Raw genomic sequence first — 19,088 nt, forward strand, 5'->3', positions numbered from 1 at the left:
CATGTATTGATATGGCAAAACGCGAAATAATAACAATCTTAAAATCTGTTGATTAAAAAAGGATACTGGAAGTAAGATTCTTCTATAAACTCATTGATTCATAAAGAATACCGAAAATAAAAACTCAATAGTAGTTGATTCACAAAGTATATCCAAAGTTGAAACAATAGAGTACAAAACTTGAAATATATGAACTTTCAAAACTATCCCCTTGCCCTAATGCTTACATCTTTATTTATAATAAATCAAATTTTTGTAAAATAAGAAACTAATAAAATAGGAAAATTGCATCATATCAAATCAGGAAACTAAATAATTAAATAATTCTATAATATTCTATACTAAATTAGAAAATTCATAATCAACTATTAATTTCAAAATAATAAAATAAAAATATTTATTTTTTAAATTTCGGCTTGCATCATTATGATATTTTTTTAAATTCAGTTGCATCATTATGCAAGCTGAATTTTAAAAAATAAATATTTTTATTTTATTATTTTAAAATTCATAGTTGATTAGGAATTTTTTAATTCAGTACAGAATATTATAGAATTATTTAGTTATTTAATTTCCTAATTTGATATGATGCAATTTTCTTACATTATTAGTTTTGAATTTATTTCTATTTTATTAGTTTCTTATTTTACAAAAATTGGGTTCATTATGAATAAAGATATAAGCTTTAAGATAAGGGAGATAGTTTTTGAGAATTAATATACTCGAGGTTTATACTTTTTTGTTCCAACTTTGGATATTCTTTGTGAATCAACCATTGTTGACCCTTTATTCTCCATATTGTTTGTGAATCAACGAGTCTATAGAGGAATGTTACTTCCGGTATTCTTGTTTGAATCAACAGATTTTAAAATTATTAATATTTAGCATTTCGCACCGCATCATATATTTTATCTACATACAAAAATTACTCTTAATAAATTGAGAGATTAGTCAATAATTGGTGTAAGAATACAGTTCGTTTGATCTTCTTAGTCAAATTCCACCACCTATGTCTATTTAAAAAAAGAAAAAGAAAAAAGAAACCATTGTATTATGTCACAAAAATATACATTATCTCTTGTGATGTTAAGTATGCAGAAAAATTATCTACAAAAATTCTCAAAATTTGAAATATTTGTCTCAATTTGACTCTGACGTGTTCCACACTAAATGTACATTCAAACTTTGAATATTTTTCTTGTTACATTTTTGCTCTCTCTCTAACTACACATTTTAATCTTGCTTCTGAGCCATTTTATTTTGCCCAACTTTACCCTTTTTTGCAGCAATCTTACTCATTGCCACATGCTTTTTCAAAATCATGTGACGGTGAGTAGGATTGCTTATTATGACTTAGGTGTTATGAATTCAAATATCATAAACAGTTTTCCATGTACTGGGAGAAAAAAACATAAACATTAGACTCTCTACAGACTCTGTAGTGATAAAAATCTTGTGTCACTGCTCTTTATCTTGATTGATGTTCATCTTCACATATAAAATTTAAAATTTATGCTTATCATAGAATCGTTAGAGAGTTGAACCATGGCAAGTAGTGAACATTTTTTGAGAGAAATCTTATCTACAAGATCACACTTTGCAATGAGAAAAATGGGTTGTGGTACCATCTTAAAAGTCATTCATGATTGTTGATATCCTAATAAACAAACATGCTGATCTTTGTTCTTTTTGGGGGGGAATTATTTTTGTTTGGCTCCAGTTGGCTTTTTTTTTTTTTTTTTTTTTTTTTGATCAGCGAAGAAAAGGAATCTTTATTGATGAAAACCGAGTAAGGGAATACATCAATAAGGGAGAAGGGGAGGGGGAAGGGGTAGGGGAAAGATGGTGAGTTGGTGAGTAACCAACCACAATCAACAAACCCAACCCACAATACAACCAAAATCAGAAACATACCAAAGCCAACAGATAAAAAATACAACCGGCCAATAAAGCAAACCATCTTTCCCTCTGCTGGAGCATCCAAACAGCAGACATGCTCCAGTTGGCTTTTGATAGTGTTGTTTTTGTTATGTTATTTGTGATGGTTATTTTTCAGTCTATTTGGTTGGTTTTTCACCAACTCTCAGTAGTTGCGCTTGTATATAATTGATCGCAATTTTCGGTGCCAACCTTGTCAGAATCATCTTGTCTCTTTATGATGTATTTTGTACTCACCTCTTCTTTCTCTTTATTAATGTAATATCTTCTTATTTTGTCAATTTTTATCAATAAAGTTTGTCTTTGCCAATAAACAAATAAATAAAAATACAATTGGGCAACCTTATGCTTGGAAAACTACGCTTTACACTTGTAAATGATGAGACTTTTAGAGTTGTTTTGAATCTTCACATATTGTTAATCTTTAAAAAAATTGTCCAATAATGCATGCAATTTGATTGGGATCCAATTCTTTATTAGTTTAATGTATCCTCTCTAGTGTAAATTGGAATCTAATAATTAGAAGATTTATGTGTTCTTTTCAATATGCATTGATTGAATTAGACTCCTACATAAAAATTGACTTTTACTCCCAGGTTCAATATTATATGGTTGTGCAAATTTGTTTACCTTGAAAAATACACAACATTTGATTGATTCATTTTGTATTTTTGGTGGACCATCCCCATGGTTCAATTAATGGAATTTTGTGTATTGTTATTAAGTACGTGGGAATAATAGTTCTTATTTTTTTTAATCAACAAGTAAAATCTTTATTGATGAAATCAACATTACAATGATGACAGTTCTATTCATCATTAAGTTGACCATTATATTTACAATGCTTATAGTTCCAATCATCATGTGGCAAGAATTTCTGTTGTACTCTTTCAAATGTATAATAGAATACAATTATTTTTTCTTTTATGTTTTAGGAAATTTAATTAAGATTAATTAGTGAAAAATCTACTTTTATCCGTGCATATGACATATGGTCTTATGATTGATTTGTTTTGCTTATAAAGATGTATGATTAATGAAATATATTGGAAAGAAATACTAATTATTAGTTTAGAAGATAATTTTTTTTACCCTTATTTTTTTGAGTAAATTGGTGATAAATCCAATCTAAGGAGGGTATAAGATATTACGTTCAGTGGATATTTTTTTATTAGTAAGAGATTTACCATTTGTGAAATAGTTTTGTGAGAAGTCCTTTTGTTAGTTTTGAAGGATATTTTGTTTCCAATTTTACCCCTTAATATATTTGTTGACTTTTTTTTGTATCTTTTGACTTTTGTTTAATTATTTGTTCACATTTATATCTATCTATTTAAATTTATATCTATCTGTTTAATTTTTTTTACTATCTGTTCAAATTGATATCTATCTGTTGAATTTTTTTTCCTATATGTTCCATTTTTCTGTGAGTTTCTCTTTATTTGTTTAAAATCTGTGAGTTTCTCTATCAATTTTAAAAAAAAATACAAAAATCTGATCTATCTGTTCAATTTTTTTATATTAATATTTTTAATCTGTTCAAATTTTTAAAAAAAATTTATCTGTTCAATTTTTTATTCCTAAATATTTTATCTGTTCAATTGGTATACCCTACCTTCGACCATAAACTTGTTTTTGAACTGATCTTGGTAAAAACTACTGACTGTAAAAATGTTTGTGAGAGAAAGAATATGTTGTGTATGTTTTATCTATATAATTTTTAGCTGCAACAACAAACTACAACCAAAATCACAATCAATTGATATCTGTTCAAACCACTACAAAAAACAACTCATCTACATTAACTGTGCAAAGCTCAATTCAACACTAGATCTAAGCAGATAACCACACACACCAAAAAAAAAAAAAAAAAAAAAAAACGACAACAACTAGATTTGAACAAATTGAAGAAGAATAAGTCAATCTAGATCTAGAAACCACCGACGACTCTGACTATAAAGGCGACTACATCTATCCCCCATCTTCCTTGCAAATGAAATATTTTATGTAGAAAAATGAAGATTGTGTGAGAAACCTAAAGACAAACAAATCACCAAAATCACCAAATAACAACTAAAGACAACCAAATCTACAAGATCTACTCAAAGTTGAGTAAGAAACCTCACCATCAGAGATAGCGTTATGAATTTTGGCGCATTTTTGAATGACGTTGTGGTTGTTAAGACCTTCATCTTTCTCAATCAACGACTCAGGAGAGCCTCTATTCTTGTTTTATTGCTGCGGTTGCCAAAGAGGGTTTTTCTAGTAAGAGCTTGACTTTGGAGACGAGCACCTACTAGAATAAGGAGAACACAATTCTGATGACGGTGCACACTAGGATTACTATCTCTGTGCCGAAATCTGAGAGTATCGCCTCCCTCATGATTAACTTGTTTGGTGGTAGCACATAGTGGAGTTCGACTCACTCAGCTCGGTTTCATCTCGCTCTGCCAGTATTAGTTGTTAATCATGAACTCAAGAGAGAGAGAAGAGAGAGAAACACAATGCGGAAAGAGAGAGAGAGAGAGAGAGAGACAGACAGACAGAATGAGAGCATTTGGTACGAGATAGAGATTACGACGATGACGATAAAACCGCGACGGCGACAGAGCTGCAAAACAAAGACATGAGAGAGAGAGAGAGAGAGAGAGAGAGAGAGATGAGAGGGTTTGTTTTGTGTTTCACCGTGGATACCATATACATAAGGGTAATTTGGTCATTCTGTAGAAGTTTATCCTTATAGAAGTTTGTCCTTTGAACAAAAGAAAATCGAACTTGGACTTTTGAACCAAGCGCCCTATTTTTATTTATTTTTTCTTTTTTCTATTTCTACTTTCTCAATTGCTACCCATCGTCGCCTTTCATTACCACTTGCATCGTTGGCAACTTGTTGAAAAATTGGCTAATGCTAAAAAAATCATCAGCGAACAAATGGACACGTGTACTAAGCACAAGAGGATACAACCCTTATAACCTATAACTGATTTTTGTTACACTGTCGGCTCTTGTTTCATTTATACATGGAGTGTGTGCCAACCAAGAGGCACAACAGTTAGAATTTTGAGTCAAACACACCATTTAGTAGCAAACTAGTTTCTCAAAGAAACATGGTACGCTGGTTTAGTTTTGAAATTAATTTTGAAAAATAATTTTGTGAAAATAATTTTAAAAATTCAAAATTTATTTGACTATAAATTTTCAAAGTTGTTTTGAGTTTTATATTTTCAAAATAGAAGACGAGAGAAATTGGGGTCCTAGGCCATTCAGGTTCCTAAATGCTTGGATCCTGCACCCAAGCTTCACATTTGTTGTGCACAAATCATGGTTGGATTCACATGTGCAAGAATGGGTTGGGTATAGAGAAAAGATCAAATTGTGCAGTCTTAAACCTGAGTTGAAAAGGTGGAACACTTAACTATTTGGTTGTGTGGAGGATCAACTGAAAAAGGTCGAAGATGAGTTACATGAGTTTGATTTATTGGTAGAATTAAGGCTATTAGAATCTCAGGAAATTGCAAGAAGAAAGGAGGTGAGGAATTTGGTATGGTCATTAAAAAAGAAAAAGGATCGGATTTGGTTCCGAAAGTCTAGATTGAATTGGGCTCAAAATAGGGATAGAAATACTGGGTTCTTTTACATAATTGCTAGCCAAAGGAAAAGAAGGAACTTAGTGGACTCAGTGGTAATTGATCCTGTTAGCATTAAAGATATAGAACTGGTGAAAGAAGAAGTGTTAAGGCATTTTACAAAGGTATTTTCGGACGATTGGCCATCTAGACCAAAATTGTCTGGTACTAAAGTAGCGGAGCTTCTAGAAAAAGAATTCACAATGGAAGAAGTATAGGATGCAATAAAAGGTTATGATGAGAATAAAGCGCCAAGACCGGATGGGTTTAACATGGCATGCATCCAGAAATGCAGGAAGTTCATGAGGAGTGATCTATTCCAATTCATGCAGGAGTTCTACAATAATAGTAAGCTGGTCAAAGGGCTCAATAGCTCATTCGTTACCCTTATTCTGAAGAAGATCAGCCCCTCAGGTTTGACAGATTACAGGCCTATAAGTTTGGTGGGTGTAGTGTATAAATTATTGGCTAAGGTACTTTCAAAAAGATTGAAATGGTATTACCATATGTGATTAGTGAAGTGAAAACTTCATTTTTGGGAGGTAGGAACATCTTTGATGAAGTAATGATGATTGCCAATAAGGTGGTGGATTGGTGGAAAAAGTCCAAAATGAAGGGAGTGATATTCAAACTTGATTTTGAAAAAGCTTATGATTTGGTCAACTAGGAGTATTTGTTTTCTATGATGGAAAATATTGGGCTTGGGGAGAGATGGTTGGGTTGGATAAGAACTTGTGTCACTATGACAAGGATTTCAGTACTTGTTAATAGATCACCAATCGAAGAGATTTGTCCACAAAAGGGATTAAGGCAAGATGATCCTTTATGTCCCTTTTTGTTTAATAGAGCACTTGAGGGACTTCACCTATTGTTGGAAAGGGCAAAAGCTTTGGGGTTAATAAATGGAGCTGCTATTAGGCAAGCAGGATTAAAACTGTCTCATCTCTAGTTTGCCCGATGATACTATCCTATTTTGCAAAGTAGAGTGGGAGGAGATTGTGACTGTCAAAAGGATTCTCACATGCTTTGAGCTTATGCCAAGACTTAAGATAAATTTTCACAAAACTGTGGTGTGTGGAGTTGGGATTAGTGATGAAATTAAACAAGTCTTTGCCTCAAAACTGCAGTGCCTATGCTAGAAGTTGCCCCTTAAGTGCTTGGGTCTACCAGTTGGGGTAAATCCAAGAAAAAAGAAGATTTGGCAGCCTGTGGTGGAGAAAGTAAAGGCCAAGTTAGCTCTATGGAAGAAAAAGATGTTGTCCTTTGCTGGCAGGTTAACATTAATAAAAAAAATCTATCCTAGATAGCCTCCCTGGAGTTTACATTTCCATTTTCAAATTACCTAAAGGAGTAGCAAAGGAAATTGATAAGTTGAAGGAAGCATTTCTGTGGGGTAGCTCAGAGACAAGAAGAAAATTTCATTTAGAGAACTGGAAAGAAGTAACTCTAAGCAAAGAACAAGGAGGGTTAGACATAAGAAGGGTAAGGGATATAAATGATTTTATGATAGCTAAGTGGTGGTAGAGGTATGGGGTAGAAGATGATTCGATGTGGAAAAAAGTAATTATCAGCAAGTATGAGGTAGTAGGAGGTAGATGGTTACTAGTGATGGAAGGGGTTGGAAATGAATCTACTGTATGGAGTGACATACCAAGTGTGTCAAGGACTAACTCTGGACTATTTGATTTTTATTTTTATTTTTATTTTTTTGTAAAATTTGATTAGCGATGGGTGTAGGATTGATTTTTGGCATGATAGGTGGCTTTGGAACTTTCAATTAATAGTGGAATTTCCCAGGTTGTTTATATTATCTATGGAAAAAGAAGGGACATTGAGCTCTTTCATGCAAATGAAGGATAACTCAGGGGTTTGGAAGCTACTGTTCAAATGACCACTCCTTGCTTGGGAGGAAAAGGAGGTTAGTAGGCTAAAAGTGTTGATAAGAGATGCTCCCTGGCTTAATGTGGGGCCTATAGGACTCAGTTAGCTGGGATGCATCCCTTGATGGTCAGTTTACTGTGGCAGCAATTAGAGAATGGCATGAGTTAAGTCAAGGTCCAAGATTGCAGGTTCCTAGGTTGCTATGGAAAGGTGTAGCTCCACCAAAAGCTTAGTTCTTGAGTTGGTTGGCATGGAGGGGGATGGTGAAAACAACTGAGAGGTTTGGGGTATTAAGGGGTGGTTTGGGATGATCCAAATAAGTGCACTTTTTGAATTTTTATGAAATATGGGTTGTGTTTAAAGTGATGTGGTAAAAATGTGATGTGACTTAAATAAGATAGTGACTTTTTGGCTTTTTGACTTTTTTAGGTTATGACAAACAAGGCCTAAGTAGCACTGTGGAGAATTTATGCCCATTTTGTAAGTTGGAAGCAGAGTCAGTGGATCACATTATGTTACAGTGCTCTGAGGTTTGAAAGGTTTGGTCATCTCTACTAAAATAGTGGGGCTTATCTTGGGTCACACCTGCTACTATTGATGGAGTGCTGCTATGGTGGCTGGGAACAAAATTTAAGTAGTTAGGAAGATTTGGAGGCTTGTACCAATTGCAATATTGTGGTCAATATGGAGGTTAAGAAATGAGTGTGTTTTTAATGGGAGTCAGCCAAACATGAAGGAGCTTGGTGAAATTGTAAAGGTAATGATTGGGTTGTGGATGAAGTCTGGGTTGCCCACAATCCCTCATTCAATGCATGATATTGTGAAGAATATGAATCAAGTATGGTTATGCATTTGAGGGTGTTTAGTTGTATGGGTAAGTGTTGGTTTGTGTGGGGTTGGTTTTTTATTGAATTTGTTGTTTGTTCTCTGTTGGTTGCTCACCAACTTGGGATTGGGTTCTGTCATATGATTGTTATTCTGGGTGCTAACCTAGTTGGGATTTGGATTTTAAGATATAATGACTTTTGCTCTCCCCCCCTCCCTTCCTCTCCCTCTCCATCTCCCCCTCCCTCCCCTCCGTCTTTTATTGATGTAATATTTCTCAAATGTTGTATTGTTTTCTATTCATCAATAAAGGTCTCTTTTTGATTGATCAAAAAATATATATATAGTTTCAAAATAGTTTATAGAAATTTGAAATTTGAAAATATGTTTTTTCAAAATTGTTTTTGTTTTTTTGTTGTTATAATTAGTTGTCATTTTAATTGGAATTAGTCAATAATAATTATAAGATAAGCTTCATTTTACCTCTTTGTAGTTTAAACCATGTGCGGTCTATCTCTATAACGTTTGAAAATGACTACATAACCCTCTTGTGGTTGTGGATTCAAGTAACCACTAAAATATCATTAAATTTTCGTCATTTGTTTAGAAAGCAAAGTGCACTTTATCTCCCTATATTTTATTCTATATATGATTTAAACCCTGTACTTTTATCAAATTATGCAATGACGGAAGTCTTATTGATGGAATGCACATACACAATGAGAACATCAAGGCCCGACACCATCGTAGGGCTCGATGAACATCAAGACTGTTTGCACTTTGAGCTTAGAAAATTTTCAAAAATCTTATCCCAAAATCGCATGACAAGATCTATAGAATGGATAATTTGTTGGGAATTTTATTGTGAAAGGAAATTAACTCCATAGAAATTGAAAATGTACGACCTTGTAAGGTACCTGTTCGCATGAAATAATATAGCCCTTCATAAAACGAGTTATAAATTTTCAAAATAGTCACCAATGCTACTAAAACACCATCCCCAAGACATTTTTTTGTAAGAAGAGTTTTAGCCTTCATATACATTATGTCAAGTCTAGTATAAAAGAGAAAATATATGAACAACAACGTTCGTTAGACCAGCAGATTGAAATATTGTTCCAAGATTCTTAATCGTTGTATCTTGAAAGACAGATGCCCATTTGAACTCATGAGCACCGAAGAGAGAGGCAAAATTTGTTTTAAGAATGTCGTGTCTAACACAAGTCTTAATCAAATTATTTTTTATTTCTAGAATTATACATTATATTTGTAAGTTTTTTCTGAATTATTTTCTAAATTCACCAAATTTATTTTCAGTTTCAATTTATTTATTAATTTCTAAATCTAGTTCAAAGTTTTATCTGCCACATATGATTTATTCTAACATGTTTTACACTATTGACCTTGTCAAATTTTAGCCAAAATCAATCGCATTGATGACGTTTTTGGCTTGTTTTTGTTTTACAATAGAATTTTCTTTTCTTATTTTGTTCTTTTTCAATGCTCAATGTCTTTGATTAAGGCATTGTTTGGCAGCTTTCCATTTTGTTTAATATTTGATTTTTTTTTTCTCATTAATACACTCTTGGATTTTTTATTTTTTTTTCAAAAAAACTAAACTAGTTTAACAAAAATAAGCACTAAATATTTTTTTCTTTAAAAAAAAAAGAAAAGAAAACCATATAAAATCATGAGTCTTTCTTTTTTTTTCTTTTTTGTTTTCACCAATTTTAAATTTTTTGAAAACAAAAGAAATAGAATTTGAAACTCAACCAAACAGAGTAAATAACATTTTGAAACTTTGTATATTCTTTGTCAATCAAACCACTACTAAGCCTTTATTCCAACCTTCTTTATGAATCCACGAATTTAGAAAATAATTTTGTTTTTGACATTGGGCTACATTTATTTAGGTGAAAAATATTTTTTTAAGGAAAATATATGTTTTATGAATTTTTTTTTTTAAAAATAAATGTTTTTCTATGTTTGGTGTGGTGGTGGTGGTAGTGGTGATGGAATAAAGATGGAGGTGGAGCTGGTGATGGTGATGGTGATGGTGGCATGATAGTGGGGCGGTGGAGGCGGCCATGGTGAGGGTGGTGTGGTGGTGGAGGTGTGTGTGATCGTGATAGCATAGTGCCATTACTAAGATTTTAATTTAAAAAATATTTTCTATATTTTCAAATATTAAACTTATTTTCTGACCATAGAAAATGTTTTCCATACCCCAACAAATACAAAACCATTTTTCAACCCAAACAAATGGATTAGTTCAAATTGAAGGACTGAAAGTCGTGTTATCTTTAATTTATCTATTACACATTTCGATTGCACGTTTCTACCACATCACGTGTGTAAATTGTGATGGAACTGATATATTCATACATTAGTTGTAAAAATGCATATTTGTCACATTATGAACAATAATTCAAAGAAATCTTATCTATAAAAAGTAAAATAAAGATTAATGCTTTTAGAGTTTGTTTGGGATGAGAGAGTTTTGATAATAAAAAATAAAAAAAATCAGAAGTTATATAAAAAAAGTTAAAAATTATTTTTATTATCTATATATATATTTTTTTAAATTTGAAAAATTATTTCCAAACAATATAATTTTATTGATCTTATATTTTAATAAAAAAATAACTTAAAAAGTGACTTTTCAAAACTTTACATCGAGAAAGTCCTGTGTTACTTTGCGCTTACTTGTCATTGATGTTGATGTCACAAACAATATGCAAAGACCGGAAATTTGTCCTTTACTCTTCAAATAATAGACTTTAGATTTGCTAAATCTAGGGCTGGGCAACAAACCCATCCGCTTGCACAAATCGTCCGATTCTACTCTACTCGTAGTGTTTTGGGCGGTTTCGATGTAGGTAGGCGGGCGGGTGCGGGTCAAGAAATTGACAAAAGATCGGGTTCGGGTCGAACCCGACCCGCCCGCAACTCGCATCTTCTTTTTTCTTTTTTTTTTAAAAGAAAAAACAACTAGTTATTATTATTATTTTTTACATTTTGGATGGATGGAGATAACTAGTTATTATTTTTATTTTTACATTTTGGATGAAAGTAAAATTTATTATATGGGCACTTATATACATTATCATGATCTAATGATATTTAAATTAGTGTTACTAGTTTGACTTTTATTTATATATATATAAAAAAAATCATTATATTCCATTAGTCTAGGAGACACAGTTAAATATGATATTTTGAATTGTCATTCTATTATCACATTATTGCATATTAAAAACTAAACAGTGAAGATTAATCCACTATTAAAATTAGTGTTACTAGTTTGACTTTTAAAGGTTTGTTTTTGCATATTTAAATTAGTGTTACTAGTTTGACTTTTAAGGGTTTGTTTTTGCAAGCTAAGGATGAAAATTAATTACTATCCTCAAGCATGGTTCCATATCATCTTATCAAACATGTGGACTATTTATTATGATCATGAATTGTATATCTTGTAATTTAATTTATAACTCTTCTAAAAAAAAAAAAGTGTTTAGAAAGTAACAAAAAATGTCAAGTTAAAAAAAAAAAAAAAAAAAAAAAAAAAAAAAAAAACTAAACCGCAAACCGAACCGCACCCGCCGCACAAACCGCGAACCGCATCGCAGGCGGTTGCGGGTCCATTTTTCCCCAACCGCATAAGTGCGGGTCAGGTCGGGTTTGACCCGCACCCGACCAAAACCGACCCGCGAGCAGCCCGGCTAAATCTTTATGTAATCTTAAAATAATCTTCACGTCCAATTATTTGGTTACTTGTCTAATAATCTCTCCATTCAATAATTGTCTAATAATCTTCACATTCAGTGGCGGAAGGACGTTGGGGGTGAGGGGGTCACGCGTCCCACTGATTTTTTAATTTATTTTATTTTATTTTTTGTTTGGATTTGAGTTTGGTCTTGTTTAGAGTGTGCCTGCTACACAGTCCTTCCAAATGCATCCCAAACACACTGACACCACACGGCCCCATGACCTGTTTTTTTTTTTTTTTTAATCTCAATCCCAACCAAACACCGACACACAAATTTTTTTTTTGGATGAGTACATGTAACTCCAATTACGACAAGGCTAAAATTTTAATAGTGTATGAAATTTTTTATTTTTTTATTTATTCACAGTACTTGTTAAGTATCTTCATTTTTTTTTTTTGTCTTCATTATCTCCCTTTGTTGCTTTGTAATTTACCGACTCACGATTTATCATATTAGGATAACACAACACGGATGTGGGACTATTTGGAAAAAATATGTGATTCCCCACAAGTAAATCAATCAATGGGAATAAAAACTAATGCGGAAAAATTAAATCAAAGGCAACACAAGAATTTTTACGTGGTTCCCTCAATGTGAGGTACGTCCACGGGATCAAAATCCGATTCCACTATCAACCAAATAATTTCAAACGATTACAAAAGAGACACTAATGGTCTCACAAAACCACCCTTAGGTGAATTCCAAATAATCACAAATAAACAAAGAGGAAAGACCTCACCAAATAAAAGAATCAAAATCTTCAGAACTAGAGTTGAAGAAGACCCAAAATAACGAATCCAAATCGGTCAAGAACCTCGGACCAATCTTAGCCACCAAAAAGTGAATACACACCGCCACTATGACTCCACAAATTGAATTATCAATGCACTGTCTCCAAATATTATAAAAAACATGTGTTGCTTTTTCACCAAAGCCAAACGGCTGTCTTCTACTTCTTTTCTTGGGAAAACAATGCTAAAATATGTATTATGAATCTAGGGTTTTTAATCAAATCTTAATTGTTTTCAAATTAGATTAGGTCTCCACAAAATTAGATATAATATATAAAAATATATTATACCTAAATCAAACCAAATTAAAACTCTTTTAGTAAATCAATTGGGTCCCACACTCCAATAAGGAGGTATACTCAACAATTCTCCCCCTACCGACTTAGGTGGAGAAATCAACCATACCCGCCAAAGTTCGACACTTCAAATGTTTGTCCCTCGACAAAGTCTTAGTCAACATATCCGAAATATTATCATCTGTGTGAACCTTTTCGAGTTGTAACAATTTCGAATCTAACACATCACGAATCCAATGGTATCTCACATCAATGTGTTTCGATCTTGAATGAAAAGTGAAATTTTTGCTCAAATGAATAGCACTTTGACTATCACAATAAAGCACATACTTTTCTTGCTTCAAACCCTACTCTTGCAAAAATTTCTTCAACCATAACTCTTCTTTGCAAGCTTCCATAATGGCAATAAATTCAGCTTTGGTAGTTGAGAGAGCAACACATTTTTGTAATTTAGATTGCCATGCCACAGCTCCCCCTGCAAAAGTCATCAAATACCCCGAAGTAGATTTCCTAGAATCAATATCACCAGCCATGTCAGAATCTGTGAACCCATCAAGCATCGGTTTACCATCCCCAAAACACAAACACACCTTCGAAGTCCCTCGAAGATACCTTAGAATCTATTTTACCGCTGCCCAATGTTCTTTACCCGGATTAGAGAGAAAACGACTCACCACACCAACGGCGTGAGCAATATCCGGCCTTGTACAAACCATGGCGTACATCAAAGAACCAACTGCTGAAGCATAAGGAACTTTCAACATCTCTTCTTTGTCTTTCTCACTTGTAGGACATTGATTCGAACTAAGTTTGAAGTGACCCGCAAGTGGACAACCAACCGGCTTTGCTTTATTTATGTTGAACCTCTCAAGAACTTTCTCAATGTAGCTTTCTTGAGACAACCAAATCAGCCTCTCTTTGCGATCACGAACAATTTTCATACCAAGAATTTGCTTTGCCAGCCCCAAATCTTTCATAGCAAAAGACTTGCTCAACTCCAATTTCAACCTGTTTATCATGGTAGAATCTTGACCCACAATTAACATGTCATCAACATAAAGCAAAAGAATAATAAATTTGCCATCCGAAAAATTTTTCACAAACACACAATGGTCCGAAGTGGTTTTAGAAAAACCATTATTCATCATGAAAGAGTCAAATTTTTTGTACCACTGCCGCGGGGCTTGCTTGAGGCCATACAAGCTTTTCTTCAATTTGCAAATAAATTTCTCTTTCCCTTTCTCTACAAAACCTTCCGGCTGCTCCATGTAAATTTCTTCTTCAAGGTCACCATGAAGAAATGCAGTCTTCACATCAAGTTGCTCAACTTCAAGGTTCATACTTGCAGCCATGCCAAGTATAACCCGAATAGAAGACATCTTTACAACAGGTGAGAAAATCTCGTCAAAGTCAATGCTTTTCTTTTGCCCAAAACCTTTCACAACAAGGCGTGCCTTGTACCTCAGATTCTTGCCATCATTCTTCAATTTGAAAACCCACTTATTTTTCAAAATTTTCCTCCCTTTAGGCAACTTCACTAAATCATAAGTCTGGTTTTCAAGCAAGGAATTCATCTCCTCGTTCATGGCCTTTTTCCAATCACCTTTCTTTACATGCTCAATTGCTTCTTGGTAGCTCTCAGGCTCCCCTTGATCAGAAATCAACACAAATTCATTAGGAGGATACTTTCTTGAAGGTTGTCGGTCCCTTGTAGATTTCCTCAACTCAAGTTGTGGTGGTGGTTCTTGAGTTGGATGCTCTTTCTCAATTTCTAGCTCAACTTCATTAGAATTAGCATCATCCTCTATATCTTCAATAAGTGGCTGTACATCTCCCCCATTTTCATCATCAACTGAAGATGAAGGAGATGGATCCATGTCAATGAGATCACTAGTTTTTGGCTCCTGTTGATCACATTTGCCAAAGTCTTTAATTGTTTGGTCTTCAAGAAACACAACATCACGACTTCGAATGACTTTCTTGTCGACCGGATCCCACAATCTATAACCAAATTCATCACGCCCATAGCCAAGAAAAATACATTGTCTTGACTTGCTATCAAGCTTGGACCTCTCATCTTTTGGAATGTGAACAAAAGCTCGGCAACCAAACACTCTCAAGTGCTCATAAGACACATCTTTTCCGGTCTAAACTCTTTCTGGAACATCACCATTCAAAGGATAGGAAGGAGACAAATTGTTCACATCAACCGCTATCTTCAATGCCTCACCCCAAAAGGATCTTGGCAATTTAGCTTGTGAAAGCAAACACCTTGTTCTTTCCACAATGGTGCGGTTCATCCTCTCGGCAACTCCATTTTGTTGAGGAGTCTTCTTAACTGTCTTTTGATGTCGAATACCTTGGCTGCGACAATACTCATCAAATGGCCAAATGTATTCACCACCATTGTCTGATCGGATACACTTCAATTTCTGCCCTGTTTCACTTTCAACCATGGCCTGAAAATGCTTAAATACTTCTAGAACTTGATCTTTAGTTTTTGGTAGAAAAGCCCAAACTTTCCTTGAATAATCATCAATAAAAGTGACAAAATAAAGTGCACCACTATGTGTTCTAACTTTTAAAGGACCACAAACATCCGAGTGAATCAACTCCAAAACATTTTCTTTTTTAGAAGCAACATTTTTATGAAAAGAAACTCTATGTTGTTCACCCGCCAAACAATGAACACAAGTTTTAAGATGTGTACCTTTCAAACCGGGTAGAAGCTCTTTCTTGAACAAAACTTGCAGCCCTTTTCACTCATGTGGCCAAGCCGCTTGTGCCACAATTCGGTAGAGGTATCATCTTGAAGTGCATTGACAACACCTTTACAAATTTTTCCTTACATCGAATAAAGTGTATGAGTCTTCTTACACTTAGCCACCACCAAAGAAACCTTTGTGTGCTTCCATATTCCATCACCAAATTTGTTGTTGAAGCCTTCATCATCTAGCTTCCCAGTAGAGATCAAATTGAGGCGAATGTCGGGAACATGCCTCACATCTTTAAGCAACAACTTGCAGCCCAAATTTGTTTCCAAGCAAACATCACCCATACCAATAATCTTGGACAAATCTTCATTACCTATTTGAATAGAACCATAATCTCCTTCGGTGTAGGTAGTGAAGAAATCAACTCGAGAAGTCACATTAAAAGAAGCACCGGAATCAATCACTCAATTGCTCTCTTGGCCCACAAAATTGATACAATCATCTTCACAAACGACCATGAGATCACCATTGGTAGTAATTGCTGTTGTGTCTTCTTGCTTCTTGTCCACACTTTTGTCACGTCTTTTCTCCTTATTCTTGAGCTTTCGGTATTCTCGCTTCATGTGCCCTTTCTCATGGCAATAATAACACTCAATGTCTTTCTTTGAAAAAGAACCATCTTTTGATTTATCACGGCTTTGATCACGACCATGAGGAGTTTTACTCCTCCCTTTTGTTTTGCTTCGGCCTCTCACAACGAATGCTTCCGAATGAGAGGAATCTGCTAATTTTCTTCTAGTTTCTTCATTCAACAGGCTACTGGTGACTTGGCCCATTGTGACAACTCCATCGGGCGCTGAATTATTGACGGTCACAACCAAAGTCTCCCAACTTTCGGGCAAAGAACTAAGTAGCATCAAAGGCTGCAACTCATCATCAAAAATAATTTTCATAGAAGCAAGTTGGTTAACAATACTCTTTATTTCATTCAGATGTTCCGGAATAGGGCTGCCCTCCTTATATTTTAAATTAACCAACTTACGAAACAGAAAGGCTTTATTTGTGGCTGATTTTCTATCATAAAGGCTCTCTAATTTTTTCCATAAATCATGTGCTGAAGTTTCAGTAGCAACATGATGAAACACACTGTCATCAATCCATTGACGGATAACACCAACGGCTTTTCGATTAAGCGTATTCCATTCATCATCTTTCATACCCTTGGGTTTACCACTATCACCCTCAATGGGTCTATACAAATCTTTACAAAATAATAGGTCCTCCATTTTAATTTTCCAAGTTACCCAATTACTTCCATTAAAGGTAGACATACGACCCACATTCCTCTCCATTGATTTACACAAATATATAAACCCAAATAAATCGTAAGCTCTGATACCAGTTGTTAGGGAAAAATATGTGATTCCCCACAAGTAAATCAATCAATGGGAATAAAAACTAATGCGGAAAAATTAAATCAAAGGCAACACAAGAATTTTTACGTGGTTCCCTCAATGTGAGGTACGTCCACAAGATCGAAATCCGATTCCACTATCAACCAAATAATTCCAAACGATTACAAAAGAGACACTAATGGTCTCACAAAACCACCCTTAGGTGAATTCTAAATAATCACAAATAAACAAAGAGGAAAGAGCTCACCAAATAGAAGAATCAAAATCTTCAGAACTAGAATTGAAGAAGACCCAAAATAACGAATCCAAATCGGTCAAGAACCTCGAACCAATCTTAGCCACCAAAAAGTGAATACGCACCGCCACTATGATTCCACAAATTGAATTATCAATGCACTGTCTCCAAAGATTATCAAAAACATGTGTTGCTTTTTCACCAAAGCCAAACGGCTGTCTTCTACTTTTTTTTCTTGGGAAAACAATGCTAAAATATGTATTGTGAATCTAGGGTTTTTAATCAAACCTTAGTTGTTTCTAAATTAGATTAGGTCTCCACAAAATTAGATATAATATATAAAAATATATTATACCTAAATCAAACCAAATTAAAACTCTTTTAGTAAATCAATTGGGTCCCACACTCCAATAAGGAGGTATACTCAACAGGGACCACACTACAATCTTGGTATCATCTCTTCGTGGTTTAGAGGTAACTTTATTTAATTTTTTTTACTTTTAAATAAAAATTATGAGTATTAATTTATAGTTACTTGTTAAATTTTGATTTGTAAAATTGTTTTATTTGTTATTATTTATGTTAAAATAAGAGATTTTGATATGCTAAAATTATGAATCTTAATTGGTACTGATTTATATTAAATTAGAGATTTTGGTTTGTTATTGTTTGTGCTAAAATTAGGGATTTGATTTGTGCTAAAATTAAAAATATTAATTTACAGTGATTAATATTTAAATTAGGGATTTTGATTAGTTATAATTTGTGCTAAAATCAGAAAATTTGATTTGTTGTGATTTATGTTAAATTTAAATTTTTTGATTTGTATTAAAATTGGAGATTTTGATTTGTGGGGGTTTGTGATTTTGATTATGAATTTTGATTTTGATTTTTAGTTTTTTCAAACAGTCATAGAGAAATATTTCGAAAGAAAATCAAAGTTAGAATCATCTCTTCCTCAAGAAGAAGATGATAATTATTCTTTTGCAAAACAAAGTCGCATAGAAATCAACTTAGTAGACCTTCCTGTAGATCTAGGACTACAGCCTCGGATTATGGACTATAATGCTAATTATCGAGACCAAATTCGTAAGGTAAATCTCTAGAAGGATTCTTGTCAATCTCGTGATCATAATTTTTCACAAAAATTATTTGGACAAAAACTTTAACGATTTAATCAGACTTGGTTTAGTGAATTTCCTAATTAGTTAGAGTATAGCATAGCAAAACATGCAGCATTTTGTTTATGAATATTAATTTTTAATATTTAATATTAGTTCGAAAAATTATTATTATGTTATTGTTATTGATTGGAGAAGAAAAATTTTGAGATTATAATTAAAAGGTGTCCCCTATATTAAATTCCTGATTCTGCTACTGTTCACATTCAATTATTAGGTTAATTGTCTAATAATCTTCACATTCAATTATTTATTAGGTTAATTTGTCACTAGTGTAACTTGAAATATTAGAGAGGGAGAGAGGATAGGGTAAAGGAATCAAATCTATTGTTTGGTATATCCAAATCACCAGGAATTAAGACTGAGTCTATCCCTAATCGAATGTGTGACTAATGGTTGCCAATAGAACTGCACAT

Source organism: Camellia sinensis, unplaced genomic scaffold (genome assembly GCF_055761805.1).
Source record: "Camellia sinensis isolate YWXY unplaced genomic scaffold, ASM5576180v1 Unanchor1, whole genome shotgun sequence".
Taxonomy (NCBI): Eukaryota; Viridiplantae; Streptophyta; class Magnoliopsida; order Ericales; family Theaceae; genus Camellia; species Camellia sinensis.